This window comes from Mesoplodon mirus (assembly GCF_964341445.2).
Source record: "Mesoplodon mirus genome assembly, chromosome: 3".
NCBI lineage: Eukaryota > Metazoa > Chordata > Mammalia > Artiodactyla > Ziphiidae > Mesoplodon > Mesoplodon mirus.
Genome location: NC_138978.1, coordinates 13,694,109 through 13,700,051, shown reverse-complemented (window position 1 = coordinate 13,700,051; position 5,943 = coordinate 13,694,109). Strand labels below are relative to the sequence as shown.

The following is a 5,943-nucleotide window of genomic DNA, read 5'->3' as shown; positions in this document are numbered from 1 at the left end:
CAGGGGATTGTGGGTCTGGGCAGGGTCTGGGGGTCTGGGTTTTTATTCCAAGGGTGTTGGGAATCCAGTGGAGGTTTTCAAGCAGGAACTGGCATGCCTAGAGACCTGAAGAGGATGGGACCACTCACAGACGAGGGGAGGGAGAGAAGCAGGTGACAGGGAGGAGGCAGTGAGCCTTGGAGGGGCACATCACTCTGAAAGCAGCCAGCGCATAGCAGGAAACATGCCCACAGCTGTAGAAGCCAGGCATAGCATTGAGTCGCACGTGAATCACCATCTCTGTATGAATCTGTGCTTTCCTTCTGCCTCACTCTGCAACTTAATCACACCCACACCCACCCCCTGCTGCCCCCAGGTCTCTGCTTATGCTCCTCCCTCACTTGGGATGTCCTCAGATATTTTTTGAGCACCTCCCCCAGGCTAGGTGCTGTTCTGGGCACCAGGAATGGAAGGATGAACTCACTGGTCCTCACCTTCCTCCCGTATGTCGGCCAGTGAAACCTCATCCAAGCATCAAGCCTGTCTCAGATCCCACCTTCTCCGATCAGGGAGTCGGACAGACCTGGGTTGGGATAACGCTTGAGATGGGCTGGACCCACTCAAAGTGTGGCAAGCCCCAGAGGGATTTCCAAGTAACTGAACTGTGTCCTGGAGGCAAAGCTCATTTTTAAAATGAAATTCTGGAGCATTTTGTGCTTTATTTCATAGACATTCTTGATTGATACCTACCACTAAAACTGGGCCTGATGTTCTTTCAAGAAAAGAACCGTAGGAGATAACCCAATACCACTGCATTTATGCACCCTTCTTCCCACTTTTATTCAAAATGATACTACAATGCAAGAGGGAAGAGATATGGGGAGATATGTATATGCATAACTGATTCACTTGGTTATAAAGCAGAAACTAACACACCATTGTAAAGCAATTATACTCCAATAAAGATGTTAAAAAAAATGATACTACAGTAATGGAGTAGTTATCTATTGCTGCATAACAAGTTACCCCAAAATGTAATGGATAAAACCCCAACCAATATTTATTATCTCCTCCAGTTTCTGTAGTTCAGGAATTTGAGCGGGGGGTGACTTAGTTCTCATGAGTTGCAGGCAAGATGTTGGCTGGGGCATAAGTCATGTCATCTAAAGCCTCGGGGGGAGCCGGAGGATCCCCCTTCAGAATGGCTGCTCATGTGGCTATTGGCTGGAGGCCTTAGTCCCTCAGCACACATGCTTCTCTCTAGGGCTGCTTGAGTGTCCTCACAACACAGCAGTTGGCTTCCCCCAGAGTGAGTGATTCAAGAGGGAGCAAAGAGGAGGCCACAGTGTCTTTTATGACCCAGCCTGAGAGGAAACAGTCTGTCATTTCCACAGTATCATATTGGTTCCCCTGGCAGCCCTATTCAGGGTGGGAGGGGCTACACAGGGCATGAATTCTAGGCAGCAGGGATCATTGGGGCCATTTTGGAAACTGGGTGCCAAGAAAAATAATAGGCGCCATGGAACAAACATAATTTAGCCACTTTGTGTTCTTGGGACATACCGTCTCATTTGACCCTTACAATAACTCTGTGTGGGACAGACAGTGGGAGGTGAAATAGCTTGTCCAAGACCACCAAGCTAATAAGTGGTAGAGAGGGGTCCAAACTCAGAGGACTGTGAAACCAACCACCCACCCCATCAATAGTGCCCAGCAGTGCCCTCTGCCACACGCCCGTCTCCTGGCCTCTGGAGAAGAATTCCTGGACCTTCCCTGTGCTGGGCCTTTGTTCCCCAGGCCCATGGTGTGGCCTCTCCTCCCGGCTTTGCCTGGCCTGTGCCCACAAGGGGCCCCCAAAGGCTTCTCCTCTCGCTGGTGCTGACTGCCCCTCATTCTCACTGAAGCCTCAAACCCTGTTCCGTGGACTTTGCTCTCATTCCCATTCCTGCTCTGGGACCCTTGCAAAAAGCCTCCCCAGTTCTAGGCGGGCACCGGTGGTGGCTCAGGCTTGGAAGGTCTTGTCCAAACGTTGGCTGACAGCCATGGTGTTGCCAATGATCCTTCCTGCCTCTTTGACCTCCATGAGTCTTTTGTTTTGGTTTGGTTTGGTTCTTTTACAGAGATGGTGTCATCTTTGCAAAGAGACGTGTTAGTAAAGGATGGTCAAGTTCAACAACTACAACAGGAGGTGAATCAACTGAAAAGTGAGAACAAAGAAAAGGATCACCAGCTCGAAGCCCTCAGCTCCAGAGTGAGTGTCGGGTCATCAGCAAATTGTAGCTGCGAAAAGCAGACACAGTGGAGTCACATGACACACGGTGGTGAGATGAGGCCAGTGCCCAAGGACACAGGGAGGGTAGCTGCTGGGCAGGTGGCCAACTTCTCTGAAGCCTTTCAAAGCACAGCATGTATGTGGCTCAGAAGAAGCATAATATATTTTCAAATCAAGCAAACATTCTCTAACCCCTATTATAAATGAGTTTGTTTAATCCCAGCAACAAACACATATGAGCATATACTGCCATTGCAAAGTTTAACATTAAACAGAATACGATCTCTCTGTGAGCACGGATGACCACACGGCTGCATCATGGTCCCAGAACCACTGGTTCTCATAATTGTCTTCAAAGCAGAACGTTTGAAGATCCAGATGCAAACACGCAGACTCTCATTTCTTCCTTAGACTTTAGTGTGTAGAATGTCTCTATGGAAGATGAACGTGGTAGGCAAGCAAAGAGCTTTTTCCATGTAACTGACCATTTGCAAATCTTGCCTTCAATGCTAACTTTAGAATCCTGCCTCTATAGGATAAGATTTCTCAGTATTTGTATGATGTGCCTGTTTCTGTGAGTCAAGGTAAAATCTCAAAGCTTTCATCTCAGGTGGCAACTCAGAGATTCCCAGAGGCTACCCGATAGCTAGGTCTGCATGGGGGTGGGGTGAGTACAGATCTTGAGGTTCCGAGGAAAAGGCACAGTAAGTAATACCTAGTACATAGTACCATACCCAGTTTGGAGCTGGTGAAAGGCACTGCATGAGCTTTGGGATCAGACAGACCAGGGTCCAACCCCAGAGCTTTCTTTTCTTGTAACTTATTTGGCCTCCATTTCACCATCTGTGAAATGGGGATGACAAAATCGTTTTCCGAGAAGTGGGAGGCTGGTTTTAGTTGTGCTCTTCTGCCTCTGCCCCGGGTCGGCTGCCTGGCCAAGCCCTCTGCATTCGTTTCTCCCAAGCAGAGTGTCTTCCCAGGCATGTGCTATAGCTGTTTAATGTGGTGTGTGTGTGTGTGTGTGTGTGTGTGTTGGGGACGGGAAGGGGATGCAGAGCTGGTGCTAAGTAGAAGGAATCTGCAAAGACAGCACCTGCTTGGCTCTTCTACCTCCTGAAGTGCATTTGAATGATTTATGTCCCCGTTTCCCCTTCCTCGTTGACCTTGGAATGAGGTCCCTTCTCCTCTAGACTGTGCTGGCCAATAGCACAAGGGCTCATCACCACCAAGGGTACTGCTCTTGTGAACATTTGAGATGCCTTTTTTTAATGACATACATCATGTGTGTTAATTTTAGAAAAATATGTAGTTGACATTGAAAAGAAAAAGTAAAAAGAGAGGAGAGGAAATGCTACCTTGAGAAATCAGTGTTAATATTTTCATGTCTGTTTTTCCAGTCTTGTTTCTATATATTGCCTAGAAATCAATCAATCATTTTATAGTGAATTTATACTATGCATATTTTTTAAATTTTTAAATACTGATTATTTTCCCATTCTAATAAATCAATGCTCTTATCATTCGTCTTAAAAGCTACATACTTTCTCCTGGATGTACCCAGTGTTATAAAGTGGTCTGCTGTTCTAAACAACACTTGGGTTGTTTCCTCTTTTTTTTTTTCTTCCACTGTTACTGACAATTCTGTGAAGAGCATCCTTGAAACTACAGATTTACTTATTTCTCCAGTCATTGTCCTTAAGGTACATTCCTAAAGTGGGAATTGCTGGGTCAAAAGAAGGCACATCCATCCTTATGCCCTTAATGCCTGTTGCCAAGCCGCCCTCGGGCAAGACAGCTCCATTTACCCCTCCACACCAGTCACGGCAGTTGTGTCTTTGAGATGCAACCTGCACAAAAGCCCTAAGATGGACCTGGGCTCACTGGCTCGGCCCCTTCCACCCTCACTGGTCACAGCGTGAAAATATCCCAATTCCTGCACCCTAAGTACCCAGACTCTACAAAGCTGGATTTCCCCTGCGGTGAAGTTTGCAGGCTTTTGAAGAGGAATTTAGACGCTCTATTCCTCAGAACTCATGAGAGGGGTGAACTGGGAACGACTGCAGGATCCCGTGCTCCCATCACACAAAGGGTCTCGCCTCTCAGAATTCAGCGGTGTGATTGGGTTATACAGCAGGAAACACTCCTGGGCGTGAACACAGGTACTTGGGACCCCCAGCCAAGCCCCCGTGGCCTTGTCCTTTTTCTCCACAGTGCTCAGTGCTGAAAGAAGAGTTACAGAAGGAAGATGCCCAGAAGGAGAAGTGGGAAGCCCAAGAGAAAGAGTTAAAACTCTGCAAAACCGTGCGTTGAACCTCCTGACCCCTAGGTGTCCACTGAAAGCCTAGATTGTGGCCTTGAGGGTTTTGGAGGGGTTCCTTGGCCCATTAGCTAGCACAAGCTCTGGGGCTTTCTGGGTGTTTGTCTGTTATTGTAGTCTCCTAATTCTTTGATTTGCTAGCCTCAAAGAGATGGGTGAAAAGACCATGGAAAACACACGCTCCCCAGATTTTCTGGGCAGTTGGCTCAAGGCCCCTCATCAGGTTTCCCCTGGGGAAAGGGACGGGAGGTGGCCACCGTATGCTGCTAGAAATTCACCGCGGTCCCTACCCCTGGACTTGTGATGCCCAGACTTTCATGATCCACTGTCACAAGTTTTATCACAGCCCTGAACACTGTTATTAACACAACTCTTCTTGAAGTATTTTTACTTAAATACATTCAATTTTACAACAATTCGTAAAAACAAAATAAAAAGCAAATGTATCACTGGCCTTGTATGGAAGGTGAACATAAAAATGAATACAATGAAAAGACCACTCAATGTAAATGTTCACCCCCTGTACCAGCCCAAACCCTCGTGCACATCACCAGGCATACGTTTTCCATCCGTTGGGAAGGACGGTGCCTGGGACGGGGGCAGGAGACGTGTGTTCTTCTGTCTGTCAGGAGCACACTTCTCTGCCTCAACTGAGAAAAAAGAAAAGTGTCATTGTTCTTTTTTTCCAAACTGTGCCCATTGTGTCTTCCAAACAGCCCTTATTTAGATTGAACTCAAAAATATACCCCAAGGAAAGAGATTCTAATGAGTGGATAGGTATCTTGTACTGTTTAATCCAGGATCCATGCTGATCTTCAAAAGAAACTCAAATTTTCCCTCACCCAGCCCTTTCATTGTATCCATTGAAAGAAAGTCTACTTTGCCTCAAAGATGTGGAATTGTCCCCCAAGGGAAGGAATGAAGCGAATCCCAGACTAGGTTTCTGCCTTAATGAACCAGATGAAATGAGTCCTGAAGTTGACTTCCCTGTTGTTGGAACTCTTTCAGCAAATCCAGGACATGGAAAAAGAAATGAGGAAGCTCAGGGTGGAGCTGAAAAGGAGCAGTACCGAGCAGAGCCTGATCTCTATGATGCTGCGGGAAAAGAGCAAGGTATGGCAGGGACAGGTCGGCCTGGGAACCACTCTGGGGCAAGCACTCCACCTGCATCATCTCTGTTCATCCTCACAATGACCCCATGCGGTCTATACTGGTATTAACCCCACCTTACAGTCGGGAAAACTGAGGCTCACAGAGGTGAAGGAAGTTATGCAAGTTCACTTGCATAAAGTAGTTGTGGCAGAACTTGAATCCAGGTCTGCCTGACTCCAAAGCTCCTGTGTGTAACCACTACCGTAGACTGCCTTCAAATCTT

General features: G+C 47.1%; 1 long non-coding RNA gene across 1 annotated transcript; it reads left to right on the top strand.

The window, feature by feature from the left end:
- Positions 1–2,169: 2,169 nt before the first annotated feature.
- Positions 2,170–5,676, top strand: LOC309799571. The gene is made up of 3 exons (XR_014293310.1): positions 2,170–2,230; positions 4,463–4,552; positions 5,577–5,676. It is a non-coding gene; the product is annotated as an uncharacterized lncRNA (long non-coding RNA).
- Positions 5,677–5,943: the final 267 nt, after the last annotated feature.